We start from the raw sequence: 11,052 nt of genomic DNA on the forward strand, positions 1-11,052 counted from the left end.
AAAGTAATCTTATTATAATAAAATATTTTGTATAATTTTAGTAATAGAAAAATAATAAAAGGTTATATCATTTAATTTGAATAATTAGTATTAAGTTTAAACTATATTTTATAAAAATGTGATTAATATGCTTATTATATAATTTAAATTAGAAATAATTAATTCCACTTAGCAATATGTTGATAAATGATCTTAAATATTTTAAGAGAGTATATTTAATTTTAAAAGTACTCTTCCTTCTAATTTTATCAAAATATCTATTCATATCTATCCATATTCTTTTATAAAATCTTAATTTTAATCTTAATATCACAAATTCCTATTTCATATACTAAATCCCTAAATCTACAATCAGAAAGGGAAAGAAAGGGAACGGGGAGCTCGAGGGGGAAAACAGAAAGGGAAAAGAAAGGAAGGGGAAAGAGGGAAGGCAGGGGAAAAACGGAGGTGAAGAGAGGGAGGAGGAAGGTGCGACGCGGCCAAGACCTCACTGCTGCCGCTGTTGTGCTGCACGTGAGAGTGAGAGAGACACACACACAGGACGAGCGTCGCGAGAATCAAGGGAGGGAGACACGGTTCCGTCCTGTTGCCGTTGTGGGTTGCGCCTGATCACTATCGCAGAAGCTCCATCGTCGCTGTTGCACATAAGAGGAGAAGATGATTTCGCTGATTTTGATTCTGTCTAAGCCCGCATCGTTGCTGGAATCGCGAACCGGGGAGGAGAGGGAGGCTGCTTCCATCGTCATTTCAGGTGTCAGAAAAGACCGTCGCCATTGAAGGATCCACCGCCGCCGAATCCCAGCCATCATCGCCGCCGGAGTCACCGTGGTTACCGCTGGAGAAGTGCTATGAATGCCGCTGCTGATGTTAGCACGCAAGGGGGGAAGAGCCCGTCCTTGCCGATTCTGCCGCCGTCAAAGGGAAAAGGAAGTGAGAGCACCGGTACGGAACGCGAGAAAGGAATCGTCGCCAAAACCGGAACAGATTCACCGGTAATTCCGCTTCTTCCTTTCTTGATTCTGTCCCGTTTTTATTTTGTTCCGCTGTTCCGATTCCGTTGGTGTCCCTACTATCCTAACTGATCGAATTGATGCTGCTGCCCGCTAGGACGGACACCCTGGTCTCTGGTTCCTGTTATTCTGAGTACCAAAGCTGTTGCTCCATTCCCGTCTTTCCTTGGTACGATTGGTTCTGTTCTACAAACATTTTTCTGGTTATTACTCCTTTGATAATCTGTTCTGTTTTGCCCTTGCATTTGCTACAGCCATTATTAATTTTCCCCCCAAAGTTGCTGTTGCTGCTATTAGAGTTGTGGTTGATGCTGTTATCCTCGCGTTAGAACATGGAGGGTTGCTGCATTTCCGATTTTGTGTGGTTAATGCGACATCGAGGTAGGGGGTTTAAAATGATTTTAATTTAGGAATGCCAACAAGGTTTACTGAATAACTGCAAATAGTATTAATAGCTGAGTAATTAATTGATTATATGAATGTTGGATTGTGATTGCAATTGTGCTTGGTGCTGTGATAGAATTGATTGTAATTAGGTATGGTAGATGATTGAATTATTGATTGTTGGTTGTTGAAATGGTTGTTTGGTATATTGCTATGGCTATGAAAGTGACTTGAGATTAGTAGAGGATTGTGGTTTCGACTGATTATGTATAAATGGTTGAGACTAAGATAATCATTTGATATATTGATACTGGATTGAGAATTGTTGAAGAATTAGGGCCTAAAAGACTGAACTATTATTAAGAATCTGGTTTTCAAAATAGAAAGGTTACTTTGATGACGGCCTAGTAATTTGCTAGTGATCGAAGCGGTATGAGAGTAAAATCTGAGTAAACTTCAATAAGTGTAGTTGTTAGGATTCAAATTTGAAGGTTTCGTATTAACTGAAGATTTAGTTATGATTTTTCAAAGTTAAGCTTTAAAATCTGAATTTCTGCATTATCTTTAAGTGAAGACTGTAACTTTGAAAGACTGTAACTAATTCTGTGATGAACGGAATTGCGTTGAACCAAGTCCTGGTTAAATTTGGGAATAATTGGGACTGAATTGGAGAGTTTGAGACCTTTTCATTAAATATAAGATTTATGGTGAATTTTTGAGTAATGGTTGCGGGTTCTGATTTTTACTGCAGAATTTTTGGAACAGCAGTAACTTGTTGGCTCTGCTGTGAATGTTCTGAATTGAATTTTGAAGCAAAGCTAATTTTAAATGAAACTTTAGTACTATTATTTTAATGCCGTAAAATTTCAGAACAATTGGACTTATAGTTTTAAAGATATGAATTTTTGAAAGATGATGCATTATGCAGAAAAAACCAGATTCTGTTTTCTTAAATCAGTAACTTTGAGAATTTATAACTTTTGATCCTGGATAGATATTGAGATGCAACCAATTGGAGGTGAAAATTAAGTATGTTTAGCATATGTGACTTAAATTTCAGGGCTATCCATGTTTTAATGAGTAAGTTATGGGACTTGGAGGAAGATAAGTTCATTAACTTTTAAAGCAGAATTCTGCAGCAAATTAGTCAACTTCCAGGTTATATAACTTCTTCATTAAAAATGATATTGACCTGAAACCAATTGGAAAAGAAACTTGGATGAGTGAAGTCGTACTGTATTAATTTTCAAAGTCATTGGATTTAACGTGGATTTTAAATTGAATTTTGAATGTCACATGCTGCTGCTGTTTTTCTGGTTTACGCACTGCAGAGCAGTCTCGGTTTTTCCTTTATTCTTAAGGCTAGAGAAACCAGAAAATTATGATCTTTGGTTTGTTAGAAAGCTTATTTCAAGACGAACGCCTGGACATAAAGTTTGCGCAATTCCGAGTTTATTTGCTATATTAAAAACAGAAAAGAAGATAGAGTGTTGAGGATGTCCTAGTGACAGTTATGAGTTTATAAAACTAAAGCTGAACCTTAGTGCTATATAGCTGATTCAATGTGGAATTTTGCTTGATTCTGAGTTGATGTGATGCTGGAAAGGTTGAAAAGAGTAAAGTGAATTGTCTGGTTTGAACCCGTAAGGGTGGTTAAGTCCTATTTTCAGAGAAGATTATGTCCGAATTTTTATAAAAGTATAAGGACTTAATCAAAATAAATATTTAAGGCTTATTTAATGATAGAAACTTCAATGATTCTTTTAAGAAGAGATTATTTGGTATATGAGATCGTTGAGTATTCAGAGAAAGTAAAGAGATATAGAGAAAAGAGAAACCAGAGCAGAGAAAAGAGAAACCAGAACAAAGTAAAGAGAAATAAAGAGAAGAGTAATATAATAAAGAGATATTTATATCTATATTTTAGTTGCTTGATGCAACCCAGAGCTATATATATATATATTAGTTGCTTGATGCAACCCAGAGCTATATTTAATATATATTAGTTGCTTAATGCAACCCAGAGCTTCTGTAGGGAAACTAAGTTACCTACAGCCATTTTCCGCTTCCCCAGAGCAGAGCAGAGTATATATATATTTTCCTGCAGTAAGCAGAGGCTGTCTCAAATGAGCGGCTATTATTATATGCGCATTTATTTAGGAACGGAAAATCGTATCCGGGAAATCGGGATTACTCGTGACCGGATAAATGTCGGGATTGCGGGCAGCCAACCGACACATGAGCTCATGGCCTGTACTAGGACTAGACATTCATCATATGCATCTATGTGACATTGTTTGGGTGTGTATATTGTAATTGGTTTGCCTAAATGAATAATCCTGTGTAACCGCTAATTGCTATACTTGATATAAATGCTCTTGATTGTGTTTGAACCTCATTACCTGTGTTTGTAACTGATTGTTTGGATGTAGTGATTGGATGTTGATTGAGCTGTTTGGGCCTGAGGCCGTGACTGGTATGCTTGAGGTCTAGTTTTGTATAAAGTATCTGACTGGTTCAGCATAGACTTAATGAACCTATGCTCGGAGTAGGATGATCATTTATACCGCGTAGGTAACTTCTTTTATGTTAAGGTCTAGTAAAGTATGAAAAATCAAACTGGTTCAGCATAGACTTAATGAACCTATGCTTGGAACAGGTTGGTCATTCATACAGTTTAGGAAACTTTTAAGAGTTTTATAAAGAAAATATGGGTCTGGCATTTTGAATAAATAACTAATGCTTTTAAAGAAGGTTAATTTTCTTTTAGATGTCTCTGAATGAAATTAACTATTTGCGCTTTATTCTTTACTTTCACGGCATTCTCGACCTCTACTGAGAACATGTGGTTTGGTTCTCACCCCCAAATTTTCCACCCTTTCAGTGACACAGGTTTGAAGACGCAATTTGAAGCTGCGAGCGATTAGTAGGTTTTCTTTATTGTTTTAATTGGTCTGGTAGAGTCCCCTCGCTGATTGTCCCTTGAGATTTTATTTCATATAGAGGGGTAGGTTTGGTATATTGTATTTGAGTTTTATTTGGTTTCTTTTGTACAAGAATTATTATCAATAATATTTATGTGATTATTGTTTGTTGGAGACCTTTGATATATGTCTTTAAAGAACAAAAACAAAATTTTCTGGAATTTTCTAAAAACTAAAACGCGAACTCGATACAAAGGCTTGATAATTAAGTAGTTAATACTAGAGAAGGTTACGTAATGTTCTTTCTAGTGGAAATACCCTGACTTAAGCAAGGTATTTTGCTGGAAGGGATGTTACATTAGGCCACGCTTTTAAAAGCGTGGCCCATGACCAAATTAAAGGAGAATAGGCAATCAGCACACACTGCCCTGCTCTTGCCAAGGGCAGGGCAGAATCGTAATGCAAAGTGAGGTTGGAAGCAAGAATTTTCGCTAAGGTAAAATCTGGGCGCTCATAGCATGACCATGCCTCCTTCAAAGGGCTATAACTTGAGCTACAGACGTCCAATTGATGTGCTTCCAGTTGCGTTGGAAAGCTGACATTCAGAGCTTTCCAATGATATATAGCAATCCATATTTGGCGTACAATTGTGGCAGGAACGGAAGGCATCTTTAAGGGCCAAAAATAAGCGAAAATAAACCAATGTGCTTCCACCAAGGTTCGAAGCTGGAGCCTCACCCCAAAGCAAGTAGCGCTCATTTTTCTGCTCTGCCCTCTTGGAGAGCAGGGCAATGTCGTGCTCTTCATGGAAAATCAAGGAAAAATTGCGCCTCAAGTGCTTTCACCAAGGTTCGAACACAAGACCTTCAAGGAAATAAAGGCAAGGAGCTTAGGCGCGCACACAACTTGGCACGGCCAGCACCAAGCACGCACGGCCAGCACTTGGCGCACCATGGCAACTCTGCCCTGCCCTCCACAAGGGTAGGGCAGCATCCTGACGCATCACACACACCAAGCACGCACGCAATGAAGCCGCATGCACCATTTCCTGCTCTGCCCTCCACAAGGGCAGGGCAGCCTCCTGGGAGCAAATAATCATGGGCCGAAAGTTCAATTTCATATAAATTCAATTCCTCACCAAATTGAATGAAGGCCATCCAAGACCCATTCTCCCTCAAATCCAAAGCAAGCAAAGCCCATATCATCACTCAAAGGCACAAGAACAAGCTAGATTAGGAATTTCATTTTGTGAAATTATTTTTTAATTTCAATTTCATTTTATTTTTATTTTGTAAAATGCCTATATAAAGGGCATCACTCTCATTTCAGAGAGGAGGTTGGCTCCATTAGGGAGTAGTAGATAGCTCTCTCTTTTAATTTTCCTTTCTGCTTAAATTTTGGATCAAGAATTGAAGGAATTCTGTTTCAATTCTCCATCTGAAATTCATTTGTGTTCTTCTGCATAATTGAGGAAATTGAGAAATTGGATCTGAAGTTTCTTTTACTGCTTTCATCTTTCTTCTCTTCTGCAAGTTGTTTTCTACTTTGATCAAGGAAGGAATTGAGAGCTAGACTTGTTTTCTAGTCTCTTTGATTTCCTGAGATCTTCATTTTGATTTTCCAATTGAGTTGAATTTAATTTCTGTTTGCTTCTTCAAGCAATTCTGCTTTCTGTTTGAGATCGGTTGCAAGTTACTGCATCTTTTACTTCTCTGTTTGATTGCCATTTACAATTTCTTGTTTGATTTCTTGAATCCCAGCTCCCAAAATCCTTTTATTCTTCCTGCAATTTAAATTTTCAGTTGCTTTATCTCTTGCTTCCTTTAATTTCCAGCACCCACTCCCCTTTACATTTAATGCAATTTACATTTCTTGTCATTTAAGATTTTGTCAATCTACTTTTCTTGCTCTTTAAGTTTCCTGCCACTTTACTTTCTGCAATTTAAATTCCCTGCAAATTTACATTCTGTTGCTCAACTTCACACAATTCATTCAATGTTAGCTTGACTAAACTAATCACCCACTAAAGTTGCTTGATCCATCAATCCCTGTGGGATCGACCTCACTCTTGTGAGTTATTACTACTTGATGCGACCCGGTATACTTGCCGGTTAGATCTATGTGTTTGGAAAATTCGTTTTCCATAAAAACACCATCACCTTCCTTCATTGAGCACACTGAATTCGTTGAAGGCTTTCATCTGAGCTATCTGGCGTTGGTTGAGTTCTTGAAGGCGTTTATCCTAGCTTTCTTGCCTTTCAGACACTTGATTGATGGCTTGGGTGAGCTATGAGTAATGCTCATGTTGCAACTTCATTTGCTGTTTCTGCCACTCTCTTTGTTGATCCATCTAACTAGAGAGTAGTTTTTCTTGATGATCCATCCTTTGAGCTTGGACATGTAGTTGTTGTTCTTGTCCCTCCATATAGCTACTTGCCATATACTCAATGGCTTCCTTGATGTAAAACATATTTATATTGGTTGGATCAAATTGTCCTTCTTGTTGGTTTCCTGTTTGTTGGGGTTCTTCTTGGTGAGGTTCTTCTTGGTGGGGCTCTTCTTGTGCAGTTCTTTTCCCTATCTGAGGTCTTCTTTGTTGTTGAGCAGGTGTCACATAGTTTATGCGTTGGAGCGTGATTAGCCTCCCAGGATTTACCCATTGTGGATTGTTGTCTTCGAACACCACCTTAGCTTTCATGCATAGTCTCAGGATGGTGCTGGGGTACCAAAGTCTTGCACCCGGATCATTCTTCTCGGCTGAATCCTGGATCCCTTCAGCTATAATTTCATGCACATTGATGCTTCCACCCTTTACTAGGCAATGCACCATGGTGGCTCGAGCAATATTGACCTCAAAATTGTTTGCGGCTAGAAGGATAGACTCCTTACTAGCTCAAACCATCCCTTGGCTTCTGGGATAAGGTCTCCTCTCCTAATGAACCTCGGTCTTTTGTCCGAGTATCTTTCCCAATTAGACCCAATAACATACATATCATTCACAATTTCTTCAAGTTCATCTTCCTCGGGAGCATTACTTATTCTTACTTGATAGCTAAGCTCATCAAAATGTGGTGATTTCAGCTGAAGAATCCTTGTTATAGCATTGGGGCTGAAGTCCACCTCTGTTCCTCTTACATAACTTTTGAAGGTGGGGGCCCTAGTACTGTCTTCTCTGACCGTATTTGCATAGAACTCTTTGATGAGGTTTGTATTTATCTTTGTCTCTGGGTTGGTGAGCTTTTGCCAACCCCTTTGTGCAATCTTCTCTCTGATCTTAGGGCACTCATCCTCGTTGAACTGGAATGTCAATTCTGGCAAGATTTTCTTGTTTTTGATCCGTTCATATTGAAGCTCATGGAAGGAGGTCTTGAATCTTTCGGCATCGGAAGGAGGCTGCTCCATGGGCTCCTTCCCTCTTCTCCTTTTAGAGCTAGATGATGCCATGAGTGATGGTTGATATGGTTGCGGCTCACAAGACGTGGCTAGGAGGGTGTGTATGGAATTTTTGGTTGATAATGAAATGTGTGTGTTTGAAAGAAGGAAGGGAAATGAATGAGAACAAGAAGTGTACGGAGAGGTTGTAGAATGAGGATCATTTATATAGAAGAATAGTGGGTGTTTGAAAGGTGTGAATTGATAGTGTTGTTTTGTAATGGACGGTTAGGGTTTGGTATTGAATGAGCACAAGGATCACCCCTTTTATGATGGTCTTGGTTCGGTTTTCAAGGCTATCCACTCCCAATGTTGCATGGCAACACTCCCCAAGATACTCCCCTTGAAGACAAGTGTGTAAGTTCCTTGGTATAGTGGTCGAATCTCCCCTCTTTAATTGTCCTATCAAGTGCCATCAATACCCTTTTTTATTTCCTATACAAGACAAAAGGGAATGCAAAAGGTTAATTGAATTTTTGGTGGAAAAAAAATTAAAGTGTGAAATAGCTACTAGTAAAGATTTTTTTTCTTTGTTTTTGAAATAACTAAATGCTTTTCATGAATACAAATCAATCGACCACTCGATTTCCCATGCATGCAACGTAGGTAACACCAAACTTGTTTGTGATCATATGGTGTAACAAGATTTGGAAAGAGTCTCATATCATGAAGTGTGTTCAAGCCCTCTTGGTGTGCCTTGAACACCAAACTTATCATGTACTATATGTTGCATGTAGGGATGCTTATATTGTTTGTCGAAGTTGATTTAGAAGCCATGAACTTTGCTTTATTACTACTATTAGAGATTAAAGAGAGAGGGTGTAGAACATGGGTTGCCTCCCATGAAGCGCTTCTTTAGCGTCATTAGCTTGACGTTTGGTCCTTGTCAAGGTGGTTGGTAGTGCTTAAAATCTTCCCCCTTTGCAGTGAACATGTTTCCATTGGCTCTGTTGAGAAGTTCCACATGTTCCAGAGATAAGATTTTGTTGATGGTGTATACTGGAGACAGCTGAGATGGAATGGTGGGGAGATGAGGTGGTATAGATGGGAAGTAGGCAGAGACCACTTCATCTCCTGGAAAGAAACCTTCTGTAGGGATTTTCTTGTTTTTCCATCCCCTTGGGACCTTTTTTCTTGTGTCATTTGATGTCGCTTTGCTACTTGTGGTTTTCCCTTTGAGGGAAGTTTTGTTGCTTGTCTCATGCGACTTTGGTGGGTTTGGTTCCTTTTGGCTTACACTTGGTTGTTGTTCTTTCTGATCACATTGGTTGTTAACCGTAGGAGTTCTTAGGGGTAGTGCTTGAGCTCCCTTGTTTGGCTCTTCCTTCAGCTCTTTGTTATCATGATCTGCTTCTTGTGAGAGTTTGAAAATATTGAAGGTGAGCTGTTCATCATGTATTCTCAGTACTTGCTCTCTTCGCTCCACATCTATAAGTGCTCTGGCTGTGGCTAAGAATGGCCTTCCCAGAATGATCGGGTGAATAGGATTCTCTTCTATTTCCAGGATAACAAAGTCTGTGGGGAGGAAGTAATTCCCAACTTTCACTAACACATTCTCAACCACTCCTATTGCCTGTTTTTGGGTTTTGTCAGCCAGTTTGATGATTACATCTGTCGGTGTTAGCTCATTGATTTGAAACTTTTTCATGAAGGATAGATGCATTAAGTTGATGCCTGCTCCCAGGTCACAGAGCCCTTTATCATATATTGTCTCTCCTATAGCACAGGGAATGTGGAAACTCCCTAGATCCTTCTTCTTTGTGGGTGGCTCTGTTTGAATGAGAGCACTGCAATTCTTGTTCATCTTTATTGTTTGTCCACCCTTCAATGAACTCTTTCTAGCTAGTAGCTCCTTTATATACTTGATGTAGGAGAGCATTTGCTGGAGGGCCTTAATGAATGGTATATTTACATCAACAGATGCAAACATGTCGAGGAACGTTGAATATATTCTCCCTGCTACACCACCCTTAAGCCTTTAGGGAAAGGGTGCATATGGGTTCAGTATCTCCCTTTTCTTCAGCTCTTCCTTGAGTGTGAGTTGAGGTGCATGGTTTCTCTCTTCATGGTTTCCCTTTGGACTGTCTTGAGGGTGTTCTACTTCCTCCATACTCCTCTCATCACTTGTGGTGATCATCTTACATTCTTCCCACCTTACTTTCTTTGTTTCTCCTCTTGGATTCTTCTCTGTGTCACTTGGAAAACCATCAGTGGGTTTGGGAATCTGTTGAGATAAATACCCTACTTGGGACTCCAGTCTTTTGATGGTTTTCCCTTGGTTTTGATATTGGCTCGCACTTCATCCTTGAATACCTTGTTGTCTAGAACTTCTCTACATATGTCTTCAAGTAGAGTCTCAATTTTGGAGAGTCTATCTTCGGTTAGTGATGGTGGGGTGGGATTAGGTGGTTGAGAAGGGTGGTTAGATGGATGTTGATAGAATCTCTGTGAGGTATGTTGGTGAGTTGCATTGTTGTTGGGGTTGGGGTTGTGGCGTCTCTGGTCTTGGCCTTGGTCTTGTTGATTCCCCCATCCAAAGTTAGGGTGATTTCTCCATCCGGAGTTGTAAGTTTTGGAGTATGGATCATGGATTTGTCTTGGTGAGTTTCCAACATAGTTGGCTTGTTCCCAGTCAGCTTCTTCTCCTATATTTACTCCTTCTTGAGCTGGTGATGAAGTGATGACTACTGTAACTTGGTTTCCTTCCACCTTCTTGGTAAGATCTGCTAGCTGCTTGGTGATCATCTTATTTTAAGCCAGCAATGCATCCATGTGGTTCAGCTCCATTACTCCTCTAGTGTTGCTTCTTTCAGAAACATAGAAATAGTCATTCTCAGCTACTATTTCAATGACATCTATGGCTTCTTCAATTGTTTTCTTTTTGTTTAGAGAGCCCCCTGATGAATGGTCTACAACCTTCTTTGACTCATAAGAAAGACCTTCATAGAAAATGTGAAGTTGAACCCATTCATTGAACATATCTGGTGGGCATCTTCTTGTTAAGTCCTTGAACCTCTCCCATGCCTCATAGAGAGTTTCACCATCTTGTTGCCTGAAAGTTTGCACCTCAGCTCTCAGCCTGTTAATTCTTTGAGGAGGGTAGAATCTTGCCAAAAACGTGTTCAGCACTTCTTCCCAATTTGTTAAGCTTTCCTTTGGGAAGGACTCCAACCACTTGGATGCTTTGTCCCTGAGTGAAAAAGGGAACAAAAGCAGCCTATAGACATCCGGGTGGACTCCATTAGACTTCACAGTATCACATATTCTCAGGAAGGTGGTTAGATGTTGATCGGGGTCTTCTT

General features: G+C 39.5%; 1 long non-coding RNA gene and 1 other non-coding gene across 3 annotated transcripts; both read left to right on the top strand.

The window, feature by feature from the left end:
• The first annotated feature begins 341 nt into the window (after positions 1-341).
• Positions 342-5,681, top strand: LOC130968764 (uncharacterized). Of its 2 annotated transcripts, none has more exons than XR_009081736.1 (4): positions 342-992; positions 1,108-1,179; positions 1,265-1,391; positions 3,827-5,681. It is a non-coding gene; the product is annotated as an uncharacterized LOC130968764 (long non-coding RNA). The 2 variants fall into 2 exon arrangements; XR_009081735.1 differs by having other exon boundaries at positions 347-992; positions 4,279-5,681.
• A 5,043-nt stretch (positions 5,682-10,724) lies between these two features.
• Positions 10,725-10,831, top strand: LOC130972245 (small nucleolar RNA R71). Its single transcript, XR_009083437.1, has one exon. It is a non-coding gene; the product is annotated as a small nucleolar RNA R71 (small nucleolar RNA).
• The last annotated feature ends 221 nt before the right edge of the window (positions 10,832-11,052 follow it).

This window comes from Arachis stenosperma, chromosome 3 (assembly GCF_014773155.1).
Source record: "Arachis stenosperma cultivar V10309 chromosome 3, arast.V10309.gnm1.PFL2, whole genome shotgun sequence".
Classification (NCBI taxonomy): Eukaryota; Viridiplantae; Streptophyta; class Magnoliopsida; order Fabales; family Fabaceae; genus Arachis; species Arachis stenosperma.